Source organism: Marmota flaviventris, chromosome 2 (genome assembly GCF_047511675.1).
Source record: "Marmota flaviventris isolate mMarFla1 chromosome 2, mMarFla1.hap1, whole genome shotgun sequence".
NCBI classification, from domain to species: domain Eukaryota; kingdom Metazoa; phylum Chordata; class Mammalia; order Rodentia; family Sciuridae; genus Marmota; species Marmota flaviventris.
Genome location: NC_092499.1, coordinates 55,134,351 through 55,144,253, shown reverse-complemented (window position 1 = coordinate 55,144,253; position 9,903 = coordinate 55,134,351). Strand labels below are relative to the sequence as shown.

At 32.6% G+C, this 9,903-nt stretch overlaps 1 pseudogene; it reads right to left on the bottom strand.

The window, feature by feature from the left end:
- Positions 1-7,467: 7,467 nt before the first annotated feature.
- LOC114087885 (MBT domain-containing protein 1 pseudogene) lies at positions 7,468-9,183 on the bottom strand (annotated as a pseudogene).
- Positions 9,184-9,903: the final 720 nt, after the last annotated feature.

Below are 9,903 nucleotides of genomic sequence, written 5' to 3'. Positions count from 1 at the left end.
TCAAGTGTCATCAATATAAGAAAACTGAATGATCTAATTTTCCATCAAACTCAAAGACTGTTCTACTGTGCCTGATTTATTTCACTTAACATCCTCTAGGTTCATCCATGTTGCTGTATATAATAGGTTCTCAACCTTTTTTATGGCTGATTATAAGCCATTATGTATCTATACCACATTTTCTTTATTCATTCATCCATCGATAGACACCTTCCTTGATTTCAGATCCTGCTATTGTGAATAATGCTATAATTAACATGGGAATACAGACGCCTCTTTGACATATTGATTTCCTTTTCATATATTCCTATTAGTTGAATTACTGATCACATGGTAGTTCTATTTATTTTTTTAAGAAAACTATACTCTTAACCATTATGACTAATTTACATTACTGCCAACAGTTTAAAGGAATTTCCATTTGTCGACATTCTCAGCAGCATTTCTTATTTTGGGGGCATTTTTGATAACAGATGTTACAACTGGGATGAGATAATATATTGTGATTTTTATTTGTATTTTCCTGATAATTAGTGATGTTGAACATTCTTTTTATACTTGTGGCCTATTTGTATATCATCTTTTGAGAAATGAAATATCTATTCCTATCATCTCTCATTTTTTTAAACATTGGATTTTTTTCTTTTTTCTCTTGAATCCCTTGCATATTCTAAATATTACTTATTTGTTGGATGAATAGTTTGCAAATATTTTCTCCTGTTTTAAAATTTTTTCTCTTCACTCTTGATTGTTTCCTTTACTGTGCAGAAATTTTTTAGTTTGATGTAAACCCATTTTAATATTTTATTTTGTTTTCTGTGCTTTTGGGTTCATATTCAGAAAATTCTTCCTGGATCAAAACATTTTTCCTATGTTTTAGTCTAGTAGTTTTATATTTTTCAGTGTGATATTTAAGTATTGATTCACTCTAGAGTTTATCTTTGTGTATAGTGAGATATAGGAGTCTAGTGTCATTTTTCTGCATATAAATATCCAGTTTTTCCAGATCCACTCATTAAAGAAACTCTCCGTGCTCCAATGTATATTCTCAGTATCTTTGTCAAAAATCAGTTACTCATAGACATGTGAATTTATTTCTGAGTTATCTGTTCTTTCCTTTTACTAATGTGTCTGTGTTTATGCCAATACCATTCTGTTTTGTTACTATAATTTTGTAATATGTTTTAAAGTTAATTATTGTGAGGCTTCCAGCTTTGTTGTTCTTGCTGATGTTCTCACTTACATGTAGAATCTAAAAATGTTGATCTTCAAAATGTGGAGAGTAGAAGAGTGGGTAACAGAGGGGGTGATAGGGATGAAGGCAGGTTGACTGAGATAGGGAGTGCAGTTTGATAGGAGGGAGAATTTCTAATATTCTGTACCACAGCAGGGTAACTATGTTGGATAACAATTAACTTTATGCTTCTTAATTGTAAGAAGAGAAGATTTTGAAGAGAAGACTTTTAATATTCATAACAAACATTAAAATATTTGAGGTGATGGATATGACAAGAATTCTGATCTATCATTTCATATTGGATTCAGATGTTTGAAGGTCACATTGTATCTCATAAAGAATTACAATTATTATAACAATAAAGAATAAATATTTATGTATTAAAAGTAATTAGATTGCTATAATTTGAATGTGTCCCCCCAATTATAAACAAGTTTTCTCCTTATGGAATGTCTGTACACATAACACAAAATAAATTCCTTGAGGTAAACTTATCTTTTCCAAAACAGCATTCATTGTTGTACACAAAACTTGAATTCACTTATTGACCAACAATGACACATATTTATTTATTTATTTTAATTCAGGGAAAGAGGCTAAATGTTATGGTTAATGTGAAGCTCACCTCCTGTTTATATAAAACACTCAGTGAGGTCTGAAAAATGGGTTGCAGTGAACTGTAATCCATTTTTAAGTGGGATGAATCACTCATTAATTTTCTGAGCAGCAGAGCTCAAAGCTTTATTTCTCTTTTTAAGTTTTGGAAAGTAGGTTTGCCAGTCCTGTGGGGTTTTCTTTAATATTCTAGGTCAAGCATCAGATTCTTTTAAATGGAATAAATGTCGCTTCTGAAGACTGCCTGTGAAAAAGGACCTCATGTCTTAGAAATGTCAGCCTTCAGTCTGCTAGATATCTGCAAGCTTGACCCCTTCTGTATTCAGTAATATATACACCCTCACAACAATTTTGTGTATTAAGTGAAAGTAATGGAAAGATTTCCTCCCAATTAATGAAAGTTTCTCTGTGAGATAATGGAATAAAGTTTGGGTATTTTCAATGCAGGATATTTAAGTTTCTCCTTGGTTGACTCAATTTTTTTTAAGTTTCCAGAGGCTGAAGAGAAAAATAAAATTTTGTTGAATAAGCCCTTGATGTCATAGTGTTATAAGATAGTATGCAGTGACTTCAGATATTTGCAAATAAACTATTGTCCCAGCTCATTATTGGATCATTTGTCTTATAAGCATATTTCATTGGCAAATTTGGAAAATGGAAGAATAAATAAATAAGAGAGTTAGTTAAGTTACATTTTTGTTTTCATTTTTTGTTTGTGGTACTGGGATTGAACCTGTACAGGGACACTCTATCATTGAGCTACATCTCCAGCTCTTTTTAATTTTTCTATGAAATTCATAGAGACTTCAGTTCTTATGACTTCCTCCATAGGCATAACCAAAATTTATCAGACGCATAGGATTTAAAATAAAAAGCAAAGCAAAACAAGATAAATTTTTAATTCATCTCATGATTCTTCTTGTAGCCAATGTCCATGCTTTTTGAAAATTGCCAAAAGTGTGTTAATGTATTTTCCTTCTTTGGAGAGGGTTTCTATTTGTAGTCACACTGCTTCTGGCCAGAATGTATATGGCTGTGATTACTCCTTTACTGGACCCTTCAGTATGAGAACTTCCTCTTCCCTCACCCTGGCCTTCTCTGTTACTTGATGTTGTAGTGTCTCCATCCTTTCCCAGGAGAGCAAGATTCTTAACTCAGATGCTGATAAGCAATCTCACCTTTTTGCCTCCTTTACAGCAAAGGAAGCTTACTAAAACTGATCCAATACATGCTCTGCTTGTCTTTTGCACCACAACAGAAGGATAAGTGGACAGGATCCCCTGTACACTTGAAGCAATCCATCCATGTGGCCCTGGCACAGAGCTGCATTCCTCAACCTTGCCCCTCTGTCCTCCAATACTCTATTATGGAATCACTGCATACCTTACTTCATGAAAATTTATACTGGGAAAATATTTATCTTTATATCCACAAACATTTACACAGTCAAAAGTGAGACTTAAAAGAGGCATTATTTCATGAAAATGACTGTGGCATATAGTACTTATTGTTTGCCTTAATCAAAATCATAAGAATACAAAAAGTGATACAGAAGGCAGATGGCAGTAATAAGGTAATAAAAGATTGCTGGTTTTATCAATTTAAATATTTGCACAGTATTTTAGAATACAAATTATCAAATTGAACTTTTGAAATACAAAACAATGATTGGCAAAATATGTTGCCATAGATATCTGGTGTTCTGATTTAAAATTCTAGTTGTTTTTGAATTTTCGAAATTTTATTTAGTATGCCCTCAGCCTTTAGTTTCATTGTTAGTCAATAGTAACTGTCAAATATCCTCAATTTTGGGGGTTTTTTTGACAGTTAATTTTGAATTATTACTCAAAGCTAAAAAATAGGAAGCATTACTTTAAAAATAGCTTTTATCCATATATTCTCATATGTCAGAAATAGTAAAAAGGTAAACATTTCAGAAGAAAATTTAAGAACTATAAAATTTTCTAAACATTTTTTCAGAAGAACAAGTTTTAAAAATTTGTTTAATAACAATGCAGCAATCAAAATTTTATAATGCTGTTTTACATTGGAATTATAAAATAGGAATTTATTTATGTTAGAAAAAAAGTATGTTAACAATAAAAATATAAATTCTCCTCTTCCTAAATAGAATGGAATTATTATTCTCTTATTATGAAATTAAAAGATATGTTGAGGGCAGAATGTCTGCGTTTAAATTCTACCTCTGATTTTTATTTTTTGCTATGTGACCTTATGCTTGTTGATTTATGATTCTGTATTTTGATATCCACAATGTTTAAATATGACATGAATTTTTTGTGTTTGCTTTCTTACCTCCATAAATACATCTTTAGAGTGGCACAGGAGATGAATAATGATAGATAGATGAATAGATAGATAGCTCGAGCTTGGTAAGGCCTTGATAAGTGTTTTTTTTATGACTTTAATGTTTTATTTTTTGTACAATGGGCAAATGTAGTGACTTATTTTCATCTTGTACACAAAGTTATAATTTGAATTCTTCTCACATGCATGCTAAAAATTTGCAAATTGGTAAAAATGAGATGAATATGAATTTCTCTCCAGATATTTTTCACACTATTTTATATACTTCACAAGATTTTGAACACTCTCTCAATGATTAAAAGTTCCAGAAAAAATAAGAGATTAAATTTGTATCTATCAAATATATGTAGAAATTATATATATATATATATATATATATATATATATATATATATATATATATATCACCCTTATCCTGTTTACTTTAACTTCTATCCTTGAGTTATTTACCCAGGAACAGATGCCTTTCGTTTGTATAAATCACTGTGGCTTCATTTAAAATATAAAAAAATAAAGGAAGAAACCCAGTTTAATCTCAGTACTTTAAAAACCCTTTCCAGTATTAAGGGATAATTACCAAATATAAAGCGCCATAATACAGATATTGATAGGAGTTGTCACATCATGCAAAATTAACCATAATAAAAACAAACACACTGAAAATTCACGTAAATTTTCTATAAAATAAAAAGCTGGTTCCAGCTTTATCTTTCCTTATATACAGCAAGAAAAAAAGTTGAAGTGTTTTAACTACCAAAAATCCCTAAATCATCCTAGAAGGGGAAATAATAAAGATGCATTAGTGGTATATTTTCAACAGTAAAATAAATCAGGAATACCAAGTTGTACACTGACATTATGACTAAGACATAAATCTCCTCTGCATTGACTTATTTTTCTGTTCATCAACAACAGGAGTTAAAATCTGAACAAGGAAGAGGCCCTGAAGCTGTTTTATACTGTAGGAAGGCCCTAAAAACCCTTGACTTGGACACCCAGATCAAAACAAGAAACACTGATGAATAGGCAGAAAATTCTAACACACCCAGAGCCTAATTTTCAAATGGAATTGGAATCCTTTAACATTTGGCTATAAAAGAGTGATTCAAAGAACTAATTGCCAGGACAAACTGGCTCCAAATCACATCCCTCCTGGTTTATTCAGCTCCCTAGAGAGCTCCTACATCCAAGGTACTGGTAGAGCACATCTTAAGATTTTTTTGTGTGTGTGTGTGTGTGTTGAAGCAATCAGTGATAGCTTTAGTCTGTTGAGCGTGGGAGTGAAGACTGATGTAAGTTTTACTTTGGAACTTTTCTAGGTCTAGGCTTATGTGAAGATTACTCAAAGTTAAAGATTGGAAAGTGTGAAGATGTCACATTTACAGTGAGTCCTTCTCAATAAAGTTGTTTAAGATGAATACTGAGTAACTTAACAGCTGAACTCACACATAGTTGACATGTGAGAATCAATTTGTGTTGATATGATCTGCATTTATCACCCCAATGAGTCAATATTAAGAAATGGTGATGTGATTCCATACATTCTTGCACTACAAAGCAACACACTTTACTTTCAATAGCTAATACAAAACACGTTATTAATCCCTCTTGTAGAGAATGAAATAAATCTGTGCACATTACCAATGTTGTTGTTCCCCAAAGTAGAACAATATTTAGGAAAATAAATTGCTATTTTTTAACCTTATATGCATTTTAACATTTCAACAAAAATCTTACCTAAAATGATCCCCTAAGCCTCTCCCATTAACAATTTTAATACATCAATAGACTGAAGAACTATAGAGATTAATCATTTTGATTAATGTCTAATTAGCTCTGCCTATATTCCAGAGGAAATGATCAGTGTTAGCACTCTGGAGAGCCTAGACAGAGACTCAGAAGTACTTCTGAAACAGATGCGAATTGCTGAGAGTCTAGTCTTATGAACCTCATTGGTAAATGCTAGAGCTCCCTCATTCAGTGACTTTGTGGCAGAAAGTTAGAAAATGCCAAAAAACAATCCTTTTCCAAATTTACTATTTTTAAAGGAATCTGTGAATTTTAAAGTAGGAAATGATCAAAATGATCCAGAACAGTTATTATTGTTAAAATAAATTCTGGCTACAATTAAAGAAAAATTTGTACAATGTATAAGGAATTTTAAGAGAATTAAATTTTCTTTCAAATAGTTTTCTAACAAATAATTTTCCAGGATAGTTAAAAATGGAGCTAGAATTATTTTCAAAGCTAAACTTATTTTGGCTTTGAACAACTTTTAAGTTGATTACTTTGGTAATATAGAACATCACTTTTGGAGTGTGGCCATACCAAGTTGCTATCCCACAGATAGAGGGAAAAGATAGTGAACTGGTCAGAATCCTTTTTGTGGAATAGTATTAGTAAGGAAAACAAAATAAATTTAAGGAAATATTGCATTTCCTCCTACCCCTCAACATGCAGATGAAATCTAAACATCATGTCACCCATTCCAGTTTAAACTTTAAGAAGAATTTTAATCATTTTTTAAATCTAAGAGACACCATATTAAAATATCCAGAGTAATTCTAGTTTCGTATAAAACTCCAAATATATTGTCACAAAATGAAGAACATTTCTGGCTTAATGTATGAAATGAATGGAAATAAAATGCCAAAAAGAAGAGTGATTTAATTACCCCTTTCATGATCATGTGGTGATGAGCCCTCCATGAGGGAGAATTACACATTTCTGGAGCAAAGAAAACTGAAATGGCACTGATGTTTCAAAAATCAAAAAATAACCCTAAGAGTACCAAAAATATTAATTTGTAATGACAGTTCCCTATCATCTGTAACTATATAATTATTAAATCATTTCCTTCAGTCCTGACAAATAAGCTTTAATCTTATCATAAAAGTTAAGATTTCAGTTCTTGTTAGCAATGCACATAAATTTAAACTTGGAAAATGTTATAACATTCTTTCAAAAGCTTCAACACAACACAAAAATTGCCACATTGTAAACTGAACCCCTAATAAAGTACTTTCTCCATCTGCCTGAAGAAATATGGTACTGGAATTTTCTATTTTTAGCACAATGCTCCAGAAAAGTAGTCCACTGTATAGCTGAATTAATTATAAATCACTCCTGGGTAAAACTCTTCTCCCACCCAGTTTTTGAACAACCTGATAGGTTTAGTTTGATGAAGATGATGGCAGAGCCAATGGTTTCCTGATCAGATCTTCCTTGGAATAAATTTTAATCCTTTCTATCTAGAAATCTCTCTTTCTGCTACAATACAGTTGTTTTTAATGTCCTTTCTATTGCTGGGACTTTGCCTTTTTCTTCTGTTTTGATGAAACTGCTTTATTTCAATGACTGTGATGCTTAAGGCTGCAGTTAATAACAATTAACTGACACACCTTATAGGATAAAGGTGAGGGGACTCAGTGTCTACCCACTGTCATCCTCTTCTTCCCATCAACTGAAGTGAACCCTCACTAATTCAAGTCACTGTGACTACACATATTAAATATGGCTCCATGAGACCTAATGAGGCCCCATGAGAGTGCTTCTAATTTCATTTCTACATGACATCCATGATTTTAAACATCCTTACAAAATAACTTTTACTGATTTTTGCAATGGAGTCAGTTTCCTTGAAGTAGTTCAAACTCATAAAAGGAAGTTTTATGAAACCTCAGGGTGGAGTAAGTTCAATCATGTTATCTTTACAGAAACCAACAGGGAAAATAAGAAAAGTTTGTATAACAAAATCAATCTGTCTCCTGCTTCTGAGCCATCCATCCCAGTCATCAGAATTCTATCAGCCAGTACATAATGGTCATGCCACACACTGTAGAAAGATTTAATGGATCTATAGCTCCCAATTTCATTCTTTCCTTGAACCGTTACTTTGGGCTATTTCATTTACTTAAGTAAAGAAATGTGATGATGTATTAGAAAGCCATCCTGTCTTTTTATAATGACAGATATTTTTTTAATAGATGGCCTGTGCTTCAGATCAACCAATGTGATAAATTAAGGTGCTATGCATATGGTGCCAGAAGCCATCTACTTTGTGTTCACTCTATTCATATACCATTGCTAATTATCGTCCAATTATACTTTCTACCACTGCCCCTCATGTTTAACACAAATGCTTCTTGTCAACCACTTCTGCTCTAATGCAAGGTTTAAAAGAAACCTGCATGCTCTCTGAAGCCTTTTGTGAGAAATCAGGAGGAAATATTTCGGCACAAGTCTTTTTTACTACAACAGCTTTCCAATTTGTATATGTATGTTGAAAAGCTCTGAGAAGAACAAGAGATTTTTCACTGGTTTCACATCAACCAATTGGCATATTACACTAGAAGTCCAGAGCACAGTCATTTCAAACCCATCATATGTTGAAAGGGCACTGTGACTTGCTAATTTTATAATTCTAGCAATCCAGAAGACTTTCGTTGGTATGCTATGGTCTGTCTTTGGAAATTTTACTCTCACATTTTGTGAGATATCACCTCAGCAGGTTTTAATATGTGCATGTTTAAAAAAACAGATAACAGAGTTAAAAAGCTGTTGCTATCACTTTATTTACCCTAGCAAAAATCTTCCATGGAGACTATTATTTAGATTTTCCAGTGAGTCCCGATACTGAGCATAAGTAGCTAGTTTTGTAACCAACAGTTGTTTCTGAAGGACTTTTGTTTTCTTTGTTGGAGTTTTACCTATGACCTGAAATCTAGCCAAGTTCCTGCCTTCTTTGAGTTTGGTGAATGACTTCTTGAGCATGAAACATTGCAGAAACATTTTGTTTTAGACTAACAGTATTTCTCATGCCAACCATCTCAAACATCTTGCAGGAGGCCACACTCAATTGGTTTGCCAATTGAATACATGTAGCTTTATCCATTGTTGTTGGTAATTGGGAGGTTACAAAGTAAAGGAGAGACTTCTTCACTCTCCTGAGAGTTGGAGCTGCTACTTGTGTCTTCACTGAAACTATCATAACCATCAGACATCCTGAGACATTCTCCTTTACTTTAGGACCTTGAAGACTGTTCTGTCACTTTTTAGAGGATGCAGAATGAATGGCTTCTTTTGAGTGGCCCATAATGTCTCTTCTGGCTCAGATCTTTTGTGTTTCTGGCAGGGCTTCATGAGTATGCGTCCACTGGTGCTCCCTGACCATGACATTGCTCTCTCCTCAGCTAGGTCCAGTCCAGTGGTTCCTGTAGCAGCTCCTCTCTTTCCCTCCTGTAACTCAGGTAACCCTAGGATATCAACTTTCAATAAGTATTATTTTTTTTTCCTCTAGACCTTTTAAGGAATAAATATAAATCAAGTTGAATATCTCAAAATCAATAAAATATAAAAGTTATTACCTATGACCCAATGGGACAAATGGCAAAAGACAAAATCCATAATTGGTAGAGTATCCAAAGACAGGAAATAATATCTAAATGCCTGTAAGTTGCCCCATGCCACAAATATATCCAATTGATCCATTAAGAATTTCAAGCTAGACATCCAAAATTGAGTCAGATAAAAGTTTTCAGAAATATTTTCTCCTGTATGTCCATTTGTCATCTAAGCCCACAACTGTTGGTGTAGTTTTATAACATCTTATAAAAAATACTTCTCTTAGAATTATATAGTCCAGTTCCTCTCTCTTATTACTTCATCTTTTTGTTTCTATATTTATTTTTCTTAGTAATTCTGTTACAAAGTTTGAAATATCA